Consider the following 16838-nt stretch of genomic DNA (forward strand, 5'->3'; position numbering starts at 1 on the left):
TTTATAAAGTCCAATTTACCGCCAGTGCAAATTCTTCTATGGTTATCTTGAAGTGTTAATGTCCATTGAAGAAAATGTTCCAAGTTAACAATTCGATAGCCGCTTGGGACGCCATTTCGTGTCACATTTCCACGCTCAGTCTCAAATATGAAAGTTTCAGAATCAAAGCTGCAAAGAAGAAACAAGTGAGTATCGTTCCACAGTGTGAAACTACGGTAGACTTCCAAACTATACAAATTACATAGTAAAACTGGAAATAGTAGAGACCGGAAGTAGTTGATTTTTACCACTTCCGGTTTAAATAGAAGATTGATGAAGGAGATTGTTCCTATTCTTGGAACGATGAATCGATTCTCAGAAACCTCTTCTCGATACCTCTTACCGTTTTTGAGTTATGACAAATACTGTTGAAACCGGAAGTGGCCGATTTGTACAGCTTCCGGTTTAACAAGATTGGTGAAGGAGATAGGACATATTCTTAGGATGCTGAATCGATTTCTGAAAACAGCTTGTCGATAACTCTTACAGTTTTGTCAATGAAAATCAATATTGAAACCGGAAGTAGTAGTGAATTTCTACCACTTCCGGTTTTAGTGGAAATACAGAAGTCGAAGTGTTTTGTTTCCTTCATACCTTGAATCGATTTCTGACAACCGTTTGACGCTAGCTATTATCGTTTCTGGGTTATGACTGTTACTGTTGAAACAGGAAGTGGTAAAAATCGACCACTTCCGGTTTAAGTAGGAGGTTGTTGAAGGAGATGGAATCTGTTCATGGGATGCTGAATCGATTCCCGAAAACCACTTGTCGATAGATTTTACCGCTTTAATTGTATGACAATAAACTGAAACCGGAAGTAATAGTGAATATGTACCACTTTCGGTTCTAGTAGAAATGCAGAAGTGGAAGTGGTTTGCTTCCTTGAGACCCTGAATCAATTTCCGAAAACCGTTTGTCGATAGCTGTTACGGTACCGTTTTATAAGTTATGAGTTAAAACCGCAAATTGCCGATTTCTACCATTTCTGATAAGTAGGAGGTTTCTGAAGGAGATGGAATCTATTCTTAGGATGCTGGAACGACCGCTTATCGATAGCTCTTACCGCTTTTGCTGTGATACCTGTTGACAGACAGACAGATGGACGGACACAGCCGTTCTAAAAAACTTCAATTTCTTATGCATAGCATAGAGGCATCATTGTGATACAATGATAGCTACGTGATATATATAGAGACGTGCAGATGAACGGGGGTCTATGGATTCATACACACCCCTCCCAGAAAATTCTGAGCAAATGAAAAAAATACTCCTATAGAAAAATAAATAGCAAATTCCACATTTTAGAAGTTGGAAAAGTCGGATCTCACTGAGAAATGAATTTTTTCTTCTATCATACCACTTTTGTGATGATCATCAGAGCTGGTAATTGCGCGTCATTTTTTTTTTTTTTTTTTTTTTTTTTTTTTGCAAATCACGTTTTTGGACGTTCAAAATGCTCAGCAATTACATTTTTTTAGTTTCTACCAGGAACGTAGCCAGAGTTCTGATTTGGGTGGGGGCATATATACTAAACTAGTAGTATAAATAGCAAACTAGTATTTATATACTAGTTTAAATATTTGGAAGGCAAGTCAAGATTTGGACCCCGTGCTCCCCCTAGCTACATCCTTGGTTTCTACACAACTTTTTCCCGCTAGAAAGTACCCAAGTGAACTAAATAGCTGCATAAATTGCTTGCTATAGTACAACATGTAAATAAATTTTAGAAAAAAAATCATTCAAGTCATAGCCTACGATGCGGGGGCTTGCGAATATGATTCCCGATGTGAACACTTGGTCGACGTTGAAAAAAAAAATGGTGGATCAAGACGACTAAAACTATAAGCCAGATGAGAGGGTTGAGACGCATGCTAACATGGAGAATACACTCATTTGTAGCTACAATATATGAAATGCACTACTTTTCGTAGTGACTCTGGCGTTTTTAGCATGCCTTGAAAGAAAGAAAGCGACCCGCGGCTGAGTCAATACTTAGAAACAATTTTGGCGGAACAAGAATGAGGAAAACCAATCCGGCAGGAGGGGGAGTAGAAATGACATGCCAATTCCAATGTGAAAACCCTCTGTGCAGCACAAATGAAAAAAAAGGTCTTATCAGATCCCCTCGTTTGCTTGCTTCTTCTCAATTCTTGGAATTCTAACCCAAAGCTAGTCAGTAACGTGATGTGCAAAGCAGAGAAATTCTTGGTTCATCTGCTTATCCCACCGTACCGTTTGCGAGATAGGATGTACTCATAACTGATAGATGAGACTTATTATTATTATGATTATTATTCAAACTAATGAAATAAGGGGCGGGACAACTTCACACTTACCTGTCCGATTTTGAGATTTTTCTCCTCAAATCGTTAGTTTAGGTTAGTTGCTAAAATTATTATTTTCGAAAGAGTTCTTTTATACTAGAAATAAATTAGGGAGAGGAGGGATAGTGTGAAGTTGTCCACCCATGAACAATATCCATATAGTTATACTGCATTATATAACTAGTTGCTCCTCAGTTTACGCAGTTCTGAAGCTGCCTATCTTAGTTTTGCAAAAGTGAATATTTTATTTGACAAATATGTTTGAGGACCAAGTGGCATGTAATTATAATCGTACTTCTTCTCTTTAATCAACATCATATTCGTAAACATCGCTCTTTGTCATGATATGTATCATCATCATAATTAATTCCACATAATCTCTAGTCCATTAACATTAAATTATTATTATATTGTGCTAAAGATCGAACAAAATGACACGCACAAATTTTATACGTACCATGGAATATTTCAGAACAAAAATGATTCTCACATGTGAATATTATTATATTATTTAATCGTCAACATTATTTATATCTTGCTTACTGTCCGATCCTAATTGACAAATATTATACCTACGTAAACCAAGATTTCGAAGATAGATCCCCCTGGTATGGCTTACGGTTCACGGGTATCCTTGCGAGCCACTGTTCTCAGCACTCTAATTTATTGAAATAACTTATAGTACACTGGTACCCTTATTTGGTTCGCAGTGAGAGAGTATTAAATGTAGTACAATATTCCGTCCCAGTCTAAATAGTGAGTCAATATATTACAGATTGTATATAGAAACTGATAGGTACTGAGAACAGATGCTAAACAATGAAAACAAAACATAATTAAAAACCAGAGACAAAAATAATGTAAATATACATTAAATAATAAGTAAAACGAATATAAAGAGTTATCTACTAACATACTTTAGTAACACGAAGCTTATATATATCATATATATACACATAATCTTACCTTTCATCATGTTGTCTTGAATCTTCAGCGGTTCCTTGTTCTTGATAACATGGAGAAGAATCATCAACAGAAACAACAATTTCAGTTTTGCGACGTTTAGCGGCGGCTCGAGCAGATTTTGAGCGCTTATTTCGTTTTCTGGTTTTTGATAAAGGTCGTTTACGAGCCATTATGTATTTGCAGTATATCAGCTCACGCCTGATTGGTAACACCTTCAACTCGTTAGCTACACTGCGAAATAAGTGATAGTAGGACCTTGTAGTTGTAGAACATCCCGTCGAAAATGCGAGTGGCGCTAGCGTACAGATGTTCTTTTTAAAATGTTAAAGCCGGAAATGGATTTGTTAAAGTCGGAAATGGAGCAAATTGTAAATGAAAGAGTCGAAAATGTAACCAAGGACGTATCGGACCTCCGGAACGAAGTTCGCGATTTGTACACTTCGGTGGGGGAATTTCAGGATACGATAACAACGCGGGTGAACACCGTTGAGGAGAATCTCCGCTTGTCAGTAGAAAAGCAAAATCGCAGATGTGATCAGCTCGCCAAAGAACTATCGCATCTCGAGTTGAGCACCCAGAAATCTTATGACGTACTCGAGGCTAAGATCCAAACTTTGGTGAAGGATCGGGAGCAAAGTAAACCAGGTCGTGCCGGTCGCAAGCGGTCACGTGACTTTGTTGGTTGTGAGGGTGTTGACTCTGACGGAACAGACTCTGACACCCGAGTGGATGTACCAGTCTCTTCGGTTGGGGAGACTCGTACTGTCCCAACGGTGACAGTCTCTGTCTGTCAGCCGACCAGAGTTCACACTAAGAATGTCTGGCCGTTTGACTTAAATTCGCATTCGTTGGTCACGAACAATTCCAGTCCCGCCTGTGGGGATATCATGAGTGGTCAGGTTGCCTCTAGGGCTTTAAATCCTTTATTGACGTGGTCTCAGGCTTCGGTCTCGACTTCCAATGTATGTAGCTTAAGTCATGTAGTGTCCAGTACTGTTGCAGATAGGACTCCTTCGTTTGTTGGAATTCCGGAGGGAGTATGTAGTCACACAGTGGTATCGATGCCAAGCAACTTACCTTTTGGACCAAATTATACTTCTTATTCGAATTTTGGACAAAATTATTCGAATGCAAAGAGCCCTGTGATTGGCTGCAACTCTCCCCTGAATCCCAGCAGATATGAGCGATGTTCTGGAAATAGAGCGTTGAATCTTAGGCTGTCGGAAATAAATCACTTACCAAACTTCGCAGGAGAATATGGTTTGGCCAGGTCTTTTCTAGAAAACTTAGAACAGGCGTTTAAGATAATCTCCGCGTCGGAATACGAACGCATGGTTTTGGTACCGTGTTGTTTGTCGGCTGGGGCCAAGACTTGGTACCAAACGGTCTGTAAAGACATCAACAGTTATGCTGACTTTGTGCGTCTATTTAAGGAGCACTACTTCTCGGCCAGGATGGAACGCCTGCAGAAGAAATTCATACAAGGAATGAAATTTGACCGGTCCAAGTATAACCGGCTAACTGACTTTGCCTGGAAGGTCATAGCCGAATACTATGCTGTGGCACAACATCCAGATGAGACAGAACTCATTGAAATTGTCCTAGATTGTCTGCCGGCTGGAGATGCTAAATTGTTGCGAGCCGTGGAGCCCAAGAATATCCAGCATCTGATTGTTAAGATAGCCGAAATAGAAGGTCATCCGGAACCTATGGAACCAGTGACAGATAAGAAATTTAAGCGTCTGCACATTCGGCAGGCCAAGATTGGGAAAAAGACCGAAAAGAACGGGAAGTCTCAACAGACAAAAGACACTTCGTCGCAGACGGAGGAGGACGAAGGAAAGAAGAATGGTGATGCCAAGGGAAATGGAAATGGAAATGGCAATCGATTCTTGGGGAACCGAGGTCGAAGAAGAAATTTTCAGGCCAGAAGACCCTGGCACAACAACAACCGAAGGCAAAACTGGGGGAACGGAAACCAGAATGTTCCATATGTTTCCAATCCTAACTACCAATCGGGAGCAATGAACTTTGGATGTCATCGAGGTGCATCCCAACAGTACGTGCCGAATTCGAACCATATACCGGGAGCGCAAGCCTATCCGGGATACATGCCGAATTTGCCTCCTGGAGGAGGAGTGGCAACCCCCACATCCACTCCTTCCCCAGCGGTGAACATGGCTATGTCCACTGGTTGGCCTCCGCCGTATACGATGTTCATGCCGCCGATGACGCAGCCACCGGAAGTGAATAGGAATAGTTCAGAGAATGCATGTCGCTGCTCTCACTAAGGGAGTTTGAGGACTGCGATATGGATTCCATGAACAGAAACAAAACAGAGTCGAAAAAGAAAAAAAAGAAAGAGAATCGTAGGTTAAATTTAGATTAAGGTAATTTTTGTTTGTTTTGTGTCTATTTTGTGTCCAAATTTTCCTTTTCATATAGTGTAGTTATAAAATTCTTTGTTAGGATTAAGGTCTTTGAAAAATTTTCAAAACATTTCTTATATTGCTTGCATTGCATTAGTGTATTTTATGATTAAAATGTTAGGTTAGAGAAAAAAAAAGGAACTTAACTTAGGACTTCTAAGTTAGATTTTTTTTTCCGAAGCTCCCGGAGGATGTTACCTTATACATCGTATAATGTAACATGGCCCGGAAGTTTTGGGCAACCAGTGTATATATGAATTTAATATTTATTAAAATTTTATTTTTAATATATAATTAATCAATGACTTGATTTGAAGTAGATCGCAAAATTTGCGTTAAGTTCCTTGAACTAATGATTTTAGTATATTTAGAGGGAAATATATGGTAATATATTTACATTGAATAATTATTCGTATATTTAGCTAAAATATTATATTATTTTGGGAAATAAGGTAATATCCGGTCGTATTTAGTCCTTTCCAATCAATTTTCATTCATATTTTTGGCTTAGGGGATCTTCAAAAGAATTCAAAATTTTTATTTCAAAAATCTTCTTTAAAATTTTTCATTTGTAAAGTCAGCCATAGTAGCTTCTTGAAGCATCCCTTTGTTTAATCTAAATTATCTGTGATTGGATCTTCCGCAATCACAGTTGTGGTTGAGATTTTTCGGCTCCTTTGATCTTGAGGAGTACACCTATCATCGTATAGTTACGTCACAATGAACCTCCAATTAGGGATCTTCTTCCCATTGTCTTTGTCTTTTACCGGAAGCAGTGTTAAGTGATGGACGTACGATAATCTCCGTCCATAAAAACGTGGAAAGGAGAAGTATTTAAAGGTTTCGACACAAAATAATTGATACCATTGATATCTGTGGACATAATATAGAAGGCAGTGAGTTGGTTGCTGTGCTCAATGGACTGTAAAGTTGTGGAAGTGAAAACAAACGAATACATCAGAGCGTGCAGGACTGACGCCAGCCTTTTGGGTGAAACCGTGTCGGGAATCGAACGTGAAGGCCAGCAAATGCCTTTTGTGTTTTGTATTCGCTATTAACCCACTCACTTGAGTGGGAGCGAAAAAAAAAATATCTTCTTGAAGAAAGTCTGGCTAGGAAGGACAGACCTGGAAGGTATCTATATTTCTTTCATGGAATCCAAGTAAGTGATAGCATCAAAATTTACTGTTGTTTTGGCCACGTGAGAACCTCTAAATTCTAACCTCTTTCGTATCAGACATGTTTATATCGGGTGTTGTGATGCCTTATAAAATGTGCTAAACGCTGCGTAGTTTTCCCTAAGTTGTACAATATACAAACTCTGCGATGTAACATAAATCACTCGTTCAATGGAGGGGGGGGGGAGGATTGTTCTTTTGGAGTTTCAGTGTGGATGTTTGTTACCAACAGTCCAAGAAATGTGTGTACTCTCGAGTACATACATTTCACCCCAAAATATATTTTGGATATGTAATTTCGTATATTCTTTTTTTTATTTATTATTTTCCGTACTGCTATATCACAGAATTAAATCCATTCTCTGGTTTGTGCTTACCTTCACTGTAGTTTGAATTCGATGTTGAATTCGTAGTTTATTTAACACACCATCAACACATAAATATGATACCAGGCGCAAGGATAAAATCCCCAGCAAACAGCACTTCACTAAGTTATATGAAAGGAATCCAATGTTTATGGGTTCTATATTGTACAATAAACTACCTCAGAATATTCGAAGGACAGAACAAAAAGGAGAGTTCAAGAGGTTAATGAAAACCTATCTGTTGCAGCACTATATGTAAGTGAATTTGTCTATTGATAGTTTTGGGTAGCATAGTAGTTTAATTCAATTGTCTATTGATAGTTTTGGAAATATATTGTTATGTAATGCTTTTATATCGTAGATGTAGCATAGTAGTTTATTTCAATAGGTATGTATTTGTCATTACTACGTGTTTTATATATTTGTACCCTTGACGAGTCTTATTCATACGCACGTAATCGTGCAATATGTATGACTAAAAAGACGAAATAAATGAATGAATGAATGATGAGACAAATATATACAAAGTTTCGGCTCACATTGATAACAAGGGTGCTTATACAACTATCGGCAATGGGAGATGCTCGTCAACAACAACACGTTCGTTATGTATTTTAAATTCCTTTCACCAGAAACCAGAAATTCGAATTTTAAGCACATAGTTTAAGACTTTTTTTTATTTTAACAATATACAAAAGTAGAGCTGAATGGTCGACGTCCCATACGTCCTCGGTAAGAAGCAGGGTGTGTGCTATATTATTAATCTGTTGAATAAAGTGATTTTTATATGTCTTAGGTTAAGTTAGATAGTTAGGCTAGGGACTAGGTTAAGTGTACTTTCGTTTCATGTAGATTTATTTAGTGTATGTATTGTCTCAAAAGAAAATGTTTTGTTGTGGAATCAAAGTGGATGAGGTCTGAGCTCATACAAGGGAGGTCACATTGTTGGTATAAATCCCCCGCGCTGACCCTACTGTCACAACGGTATCTAAAAGAGAGAATACTAAGAAAAGAAAGTAAAGTATGTAGCACACAGCCGTAATGAGTAGCACATGTGTAGTGCAAGGCTTACGTGATTTTGTAGTAAATGTCCTTATTTTCAAAATGTTTTTTTTTTGACTAAACCAAACGTATGTAGAATTGTTCATGATATGTGAAGAGAGTATGTAATGCAATGATAAACTTACCCATTCAGCTATGTCAAGAATTTTCCTCAATTTCCAACCTTTACGACTTTTTTTTTAATGTATTCTCCTGTTATCTCTTATCATATAGAAAGTTAGTGTAAATAAAGCGTGCGAGTCGAAACAAAATCTTTCATTGTCCAGTGCAAAGCTAATTATTTTAAAACGATGTAGTATAGTAACTTCAATAGTATTGTTAGTACTCAGAAAGTAGAGTTTTGAAAAGCAGTACGTGAATAGTGTAACGAAAGTATATTATAGCATCTTGAGACGTATAGAATCGTTTTCACTTAGTGTGACCGGGGTTGGAATCACAGACCTGCCAGGAAATTTCACTTCGATAATAATATCAGCAAAATTCATTTTTGGCATTCAGTCTTTTTCGAAATTTCATCCCGTTGCGCGCTTTAGATTCGAGATTTTTTTTTTATCTGGGTTAGTAAACACACACATTTAGATTTTCGAAGCACTCACCGTCAGTTTCATTTTTCATTCCAATATCTAGTTCTTAAGATAATTAAAAACAAATCAAGCTTTAAGAAAAATTTAATACCATTTCATTCTAATCAATAATAATCACGGAATAACATATTCAAGTTTCGGAACGAAATTTTTATTAATTATTGCACTAAATTGGAACAAATTTTAATTAATTATTAATTAATTATATAAGCGCATATTGATTATATCAACATAAAATTAATCATTACTACTATTAAATATATTGCTATAATGTTATATACTCAGATCATTTCGATAAATTGCGTTCTTTAGTAATTCTGAGTAGAGTGCCAACGCCCTTAAATTGTGATTTTTTAGCTACATTTACAATGTAGAATATTGTTTCTACTAATGTCCTACCTGGAGTAAATTACGTTTTACGAAGGATCTGCAATCTGTACGAATTTTCCCCATGTAGGGGCAGATTGGTACTGGTTTGGGCAGATTGGTACGAACAAAGTGAAATATCGCACAGACTTTTTGATAATAGAGATAACGTAATTTTTTGTTTTATTTTTCCATGAAATATTTTGAAATATAATATTCAATTAAACTTCCACAAACTCAAGTATTTTAACAATAGATTTAAGGACCTACGGCAGCAAAAATGAAAAATAAAAACATGTTTCATAAAAAGATTGTAAAGATTTCTAAGAATCTTTAATAATTCAATAGATCTAGTTCAACCTGTTAGAAAAAAATAAAAAGTCAAATGCTTGCTTGTGTTCTCATCAAATGAGGTTCTGTCTCTATAAGGAAAAATAAAAGTAAATAATCCAAGGGCTATCTAGTTTTTCAAAATTTTGAAATTTTTCATATGTCAACTACTAACTGAAAAGATATACTTTTGGTTCGAGCGTACCCCTTGTCTCCAAAGGAGGCGGAGTTTTGTTATTACAAAGTACTGTAATACTACTACTATTACTACTTCTACTAGTACTACTACAAACCACTCCTAATACTACTACAACTGCTACGACTTCGCGTCAGAGTTGACATGTCTGGTGGTACCGAATTTACCTTCTAAGTACAGAAAAAACGGAGAAATGCTAGTTATTATGGCCGGTCTGCGTAGAATGTGAACCGATGCTTGATCTACGAGGGACAACGGTGGCCTCAGTAGGTAAAGCACTCATATCTGGTGCTAGAGGTCGTCGGATCAATCCCAGCTCGTGCTATGTGAGCTTTGTGGTGGACAAACACCATGTGCGTGGGAGTCCCGTTTCCTCCCACTGTTTTCATTCCACCAATTCATCCCATCATCATGCATACAGTCTGAGCCGTAACTACCTAAAGAACGTATGATAAAGTCAAGTACTTGACATACTAAGTAGAATTTGGTACTCTACCATTAGAGCACGGATGTCAAAACCGTGAACTTGCGTGCTCATAAGATCAATGCAATTTGTACTAATGTTCAATTAGCAAGGCAAAAGCAAATGTTGTTACATGTTCCTGTATTGTTTATAGTATACTACAAATATAACAAAATATAATGATTAAATAAATCACCAAGACGCCGGGTCGATTAGGTGTTCCTGGAACGGTTGCTCACTGGTTGAGAGTTCACCTCTGGTGCATGGGGTTCCTGGTTCGATCCTAGCTTTCGCCAAGTGAACTTTGTGGTGGACAAACACCGTGTGGAGGGCTTTTTCGTGTTCTCCCGTTTCTTCCCACTTTATTAATTCCACCATTTCATTTATTTTTCATCATCACCGTCTCCTTTAGCCTAGCCAGCATAACTGTGGGACGTAAAACTCAAAGATTTCATTTACATTGTTTTGTTTTCGTATTACTAGTAATAGCAGTAATGGTATTTGCTGTCGTATTAGTATAGTAATGAGTAGTAGCAGTAGTAGTAGTAGTAATAGTAGTAGCAGTGGCAGCAATAGTGGAATTAGCACTAGCATTCGTAATCGTAATAGTAATAGTCAGTGGCGTAGGGAAGGGGGGGGCCCGGAGGGGCCGGGCCCCCCCAAAGAGGTCCGACAATGTACTTTGGTACTTTGATGTTTGTAATTTTTTATATATTTTTATGTTTATAAATTTTTTTGTTTGTAATTTTTCTATATGTACCTATAACAGCACTTGGCCCCCCCCCAAACACACATCCTGGCTACGCTACTGGTAATAGTAGTATTAGCAGTAGTAGTTGTAGTATTAGTATCACATATGGTATAGCAGTTTTACATATCTTCTCTGTTACTCGTAATGCACTAATGAGTGTAGTATAAGACTGTTACGTCCATGAGCTGTATTATTGTACGGTACCTAGGTATAATAAACATGGCTGAACAGAGCAAGCACAGATAACAAATAGACAGACAGAATAGGGATATAGAAAACAAATCTTGGGTAACCTTTCACACGATTTTCCTATTCGAGGATAAATAGACATTGCAATATTATGACGACACATTTCTCATTTTCCATTGCATATTGAAGGAGTGACTTGACTTATCAGACTTAGTTGTTCTCAGGCAGATTACGCCCGGCCCGTTAAAATCTCTGCTCGTTTGTGCCCGGCTCGACATTCGGGCCGGGCTGGGCTGTCTTCGGGCCTGGGTTTGCAGGGCTCTGGTACAAACTAGGGAGCCCGAGGCTCGTGAGCTCGGCACTCACGCTCAATCGGTCTCGGGCTAAATAATTGAGCATGAACCAGAGTGAGCCCGAGCCTCAATGATATAAGTAAGCGCGAGTCCGAGTGAGCGTGAGCCCAGTCGAGAGAAGTGAATGCGAGACCGAATGAGTGTGAGCCCAGTTGTGAGAAATGATCGCGAGCCTCAGCGAGCGCAAGGGCAGTTGAGAGAAGTGAGCGCAAGTCCGAGTGAACGCGAGGTCACTTAGGATTATTGAGGGCGTGCCCATTCGGGAGAATTGAATGCGAGCCTAGTTTCTAGAAGTGATCGCGAGCCCGACTGAGCTCAAGCTAAGTTGAGAGAAGTGATCCCGAGCTCGAGCCCAGTTGATGGAATTTACCGTGAGCCTAAATGAGCGCGAGCTCAGTTGCGAGAAATAAGCGCGAGTCCAAGTGAACTCGAGCTGACTTACGTTTAGTGAGCGCGAGCCCATTCGAGAGAATGGAGTGCGACCTTGTGTGAGCGTGAGCCCAGTTTGGGGAAGTGATCTCGAGCCCAGTTGAGGGAACTGATCGCAAGCTCGAGCCATGTTGATGGAAATGAGCGCGAGCCCGAGTGGGAGCTCAGTTGAGGGAAGTGAGCATAAGCCCGAGTGAGAGAGAGCCGAGTTAAGAATAGTGAGCCCAGTCGAGAGAGGTGAGCGCAAGCCCAAGTATTCGCGAGCGCGAGTGATTGCGAGAACAGTCGAGGGAAATGGTAGGAAGCGCGAGCCGAATTGAGGTAAGTGATCGCGAGCCCGAGTGAGTACAAGCCCAGTTGAAAAGAATGAGCGCGAGCGAGATTAGTGTAAAATGTTTTTCGTCCATGGGCTATTTTCGTTCACGCGGTATTTGCATCCGTTGTTTTGTTCATGTGCTGTTTTTGTGCTTGCGCGGTTTTTATCCATGCGCTGTTTTTGTCCTTATACTTAACTGGGAAGAGTGCCTGTTAATTATGCAACCTGAACCACAGTAAAGACATTTGGGTTGTCAAACTTAAGATACTTCCATATGAAAATTATTATATAAATTTGTTCAATTATGATACATTGTAAGCATAAAAATATTACGTACTGTGTGTTATGCTCTTGTAAATAATACACTTATATATGGTATATTAATTTGGGGTGCTGCTTACTCTACTCATTTAAAATCTTTGATGATTCAAGAAAATAATATTGTAAGAATATTTTTTAAAAAAGGACTTGACAGTAGACTAGATTCGGGTTGCCAGAAGTCCCGGTTTTGAATGATAGAATTAACTGTCCAGAAAAAGGCTTTCGGGACGCCTGTTTGTCCCGGTTTTGGTTCTTCAGATTGAAAAAAATTAATGTGAAAGAAATAGTATGTCTCAGCTAAAAACGAAAGGTTTTCGGTAGATTTGTGTTGCCAATTAATTTTACTAAACAAGCAACCAGGAGTTTGAAATTCACATCCATTCTTTCGTCCTATAAGTTGTCGAGCTTCCAGAGAGGGAAAAATGGATTTTTAAAAATATTCAAGAGAGATCATATGTTATGGCAACAATTTCTTGAATATTACTTTCAATAGAAAAAAGAATGTATTTTTTTCTGGTAACGGGCATTAACTACTAGTTATTTTATACTTCAATTGCCAGCGAAGAACCGCTTCATTGCTGGGACTTTAGTAAACAATGGAAATACCTACTGCTCTCAGTCGCTGCTTGTTAACCACATTTAAGGTATTTCGTCCTGTCTGCTGTCTTCTGAGGCACAATTTTACAACAGTGACGACGCCAACTTTAATTTCTTAGGGGGCAAAAGAGAGAGAGGGACATTTTTGGGGGGGCGGATATTTTTGCATACCAAAAATGATAATTTTATGTTTGACTTAAATTACAGTGCAACGTGTATTATGTTCTTGTTTTCATATTATATAATTATAAATTAAATTGATTTCAAATAAAATTTGCAATTTACAAATAAGGTAACCTCTACATATAAAATATTCGATTCTGGGTGTGAAAATATTGGCATTTGATCCAGGGTCGAATTAAGGAAGGCTTAGGGGATTATAGCCCCGGTCCTACAGGTGGATGGACAGGGGCTTCCACTCTGATCAAAATTTCAATTGCCTATCCTGAAAGAATCATGAGGATACAATCATCATCATGAAACAAAATATGACAAAAAATATGAAACATATTCCCTTAACTTTCCTACTGTACACTCATGTACAAAATTATGTCACATATCTATAAATATGTTGTAGGAATGTAATTTGATAACGAATTCGCCCGGTATTTCTTACAATTTTAGTATGTGTATAATCGGAAAAGACATGTATGTGACAAATTTCATGTCAAAAGAGCAGTAAATAAGAACAATAAAACGAAAATAAAACTTTCTTGTCCATTTAGCAACATTTTGTTTTACTCATTCTAATATTCGTATTTATAATTCTTTTCCTATGAAATTTACCACAAATATACGTTGCCCGATTATACAATAGTATCAGTATTAAAAGTGCCCTACAAAATCATTATCAAATTATATTCTTACAAGAAGACAGTTATAGATATGCGACAATCATTTTGGACATGAGTGTACTTTCACAGAAATCTATTAGGTGAAGCCGGCAGGGCCCACCTATTTTTTTTCTAGCTCCGGGCCTCCAGATAGGTAGGGATGCACAAGAGACAAGATTTGTGGCTGTCTCGTCTTGAAAATGTGCTGTAAGAGTGATGACTCGAAAAATGTATATTTCTCTATATTGGAAGAGTCGTCTCGACTCGAATTTTGTCAGGAAAATACTGTCTCGACTCGTTTCGTGCGCATCAATACGGAGATAGGTTAATCCAGCCCTGATTTTAACCTATTACAGTGGTTCAAATTCCATGTTAAATAGTCCGAATGAATTTTATGTAGCCTCGATGCTGAGAAAGACACTAAACTCCTATCTAACAAACTTAATTGAATATACCTTAGTGAACCTATATTTAACTGATTACATCACCACCTATCAGAGTTCGAAAAACTGTTTCGGATAAAATTTACGTATTTTCCCCTTAGAACCCTAATCTGCAATTAAAATAATGGAGTTCCCATATCAGTTTCACTCCTAAGTGGGGAAGCAGAGGTTAATTTTAGCATACGCAAATGTCTCCCTGCAAAATATTAACTTTTTATTTCGTAGTTTTTTTTTCGTCAGATGCTTGTTTCTCAAGATATTTTGCAATATGAAGTAACAAAATTCACACCAATGTGGCGTCGTAAATCGTATCTCATCATATTTTCCCCCAACAACTCAGCTTCTGTAGTATCCATACGGTACGAACTATCATGAACTATTCTTATGAAAGTGTCCAATATTTAGTGCTTCCTTCAATGCAAGCAAAATCGACCTCCTGTTTCTATTTGGCATTTTGAAGTTGGCCGACCCCAATAGAGGTATTCACGAGAAACCACTGTTTTCGAAAATTGCACCGTTTGTTTCATCATGTTCACTTTCTACTTCGCTTTAGTTTCAAACAATTATTTACTATCCTCGCATTGAAGTATTAATGAGCTCGTGTAGCTCTCAAACGGAAAGAAACATGACAAAGTGTTTCCCCTCAAAATTGTTCAAAATTTACTGATTGTCTCAGTGAGGGCAAAATAAATCCCTGTATCCATTTAAAATGTTGAACTTGTTCCCCCATAGAGGGATTCCTGAGACGTTCCTGATGCCAGAAACACCGCCATACGAATTCAGCATATGCACTTTGGTATTTTTTTTCAAAGATTTCTGTACACTAGGACCTGAGTTAAGGCCCTGTTACGAATTCCGTGAATCACCCTATATAGCCTGAGATTGATATCTCGGCTTTTCGTTTACGAAATCTGGCAACCCTAGACTAGATAGACTCTATGACCAATTTTCAGTGTTACCACTTTCAAAATTATGTTTGCAGAACGTATTAACATATGTTAAAAAGAATAGAAACAAATGGGACGAAATAAAACATGTACAAAACCAGAAATATGACAAACAAAAATTTAGAAATTAAAGCAACGAGTAAATTTATAACTCAATATCAAACATTACAGAGCTCCGATAATCTAAAATGAACTCCCACTCCGAATCAAAGAGGAAAGTAATTTTAAAGTATATAAAAGGTTGATTTTACAGTGATTAAAATAATCCAAAAGTATTTTTAGAAAAGTATTGTTAACTAAAAGTAAGAATTATAAACCTTATATGTTGCAGTAAAAAAATAAATAAGTAAATAAAATACTAGAATCAGGCTCACACACAAGCTTTTGATTTTGGGAGTCATCTTCTCTTTTCTTTATTCTTTACACAAGAAACTCAAAAATTTTCGCAATATAGAAATAAATGCACTGAATTAATCTGCCCGACACCGGAAGATAGACATGACTTCTGGAAATTTGAAGTCCTGTCATCTCTGAATGCCAGGTACGTTAAACTCTATTAATAAAGGGAATCTAGGAAGTCCGATTTCCTTTGGAGAATTAATAATACAAGTAGGAAATTTGACTTGTTGATTTCTGTAGCAGTTTACTTTTCCATATTCTTTTACTTTATTCCATTAATATTTTGTATATTGCTATTTTTTAATTTAATGTTTATGTATTTTTAAGTATATGCTTTAATATATTGGATAAACACAATATATTAAATTTTCTTCTTTCTTTGAATAAATAAAATAAAAATTCTTTTTTTTCTATTGTAATTGTTCCTGACTCGTCTTGTTAAGGATGTCTATAAAAATTGTAAACAGTCTGTGGCAGTGGTTCTCAACCTAATTTCTATCTTGACCCGGTCGTGTGAATGCAAGCCAGCGTGAGTACGAGCCCAGTCAAGAGAGGTGAGCGCGAACTCAAGTGACCCAATTGAGGTAAGTAATCTCGCACGGTGCATGCGCGGTTTTTGTCCTTGCGCGGTTTTTGTTCACGCAATATTTGCACGCGCTGTTTTTGTCCTTGCACGATTTTTGTCCATGCGCGGTTTTTGCCCACGCGGTTTTTGTCCATGCGCTGTTTTGACCGGATACCGGTTAATTTAATATAGTTTAATTGTATAGGCAGTACTGAGGCTATATGATACAAAGTCTATTGCAGGAAGTGAAATATGGGTTACTCTTAGGGTTTTATCTTAGGTATGATATATCCATTGATGATTGAACCTGAAACACACGCATGGAAAGCATTAGCGCAAGCAAATTAATTATGAATAGGCACACCATACCATAATTTTGAGTCAAGAATTAAG

This window comes from Thermobia domestica, chromosome 1 (genome assembly GCF_964235325.1).
Source record: "Thermobia domestica chromosome 1, izTheDome1.hap1.1, whole genome shotgun sequence".
In the NCBI taxonomy this organism is placed as follows: Eukaryota; Metazoa; Arthropoda; class Insecta; order Zygentoma; family Lepismatidae; genus Thermobia; species Thermobia domestica.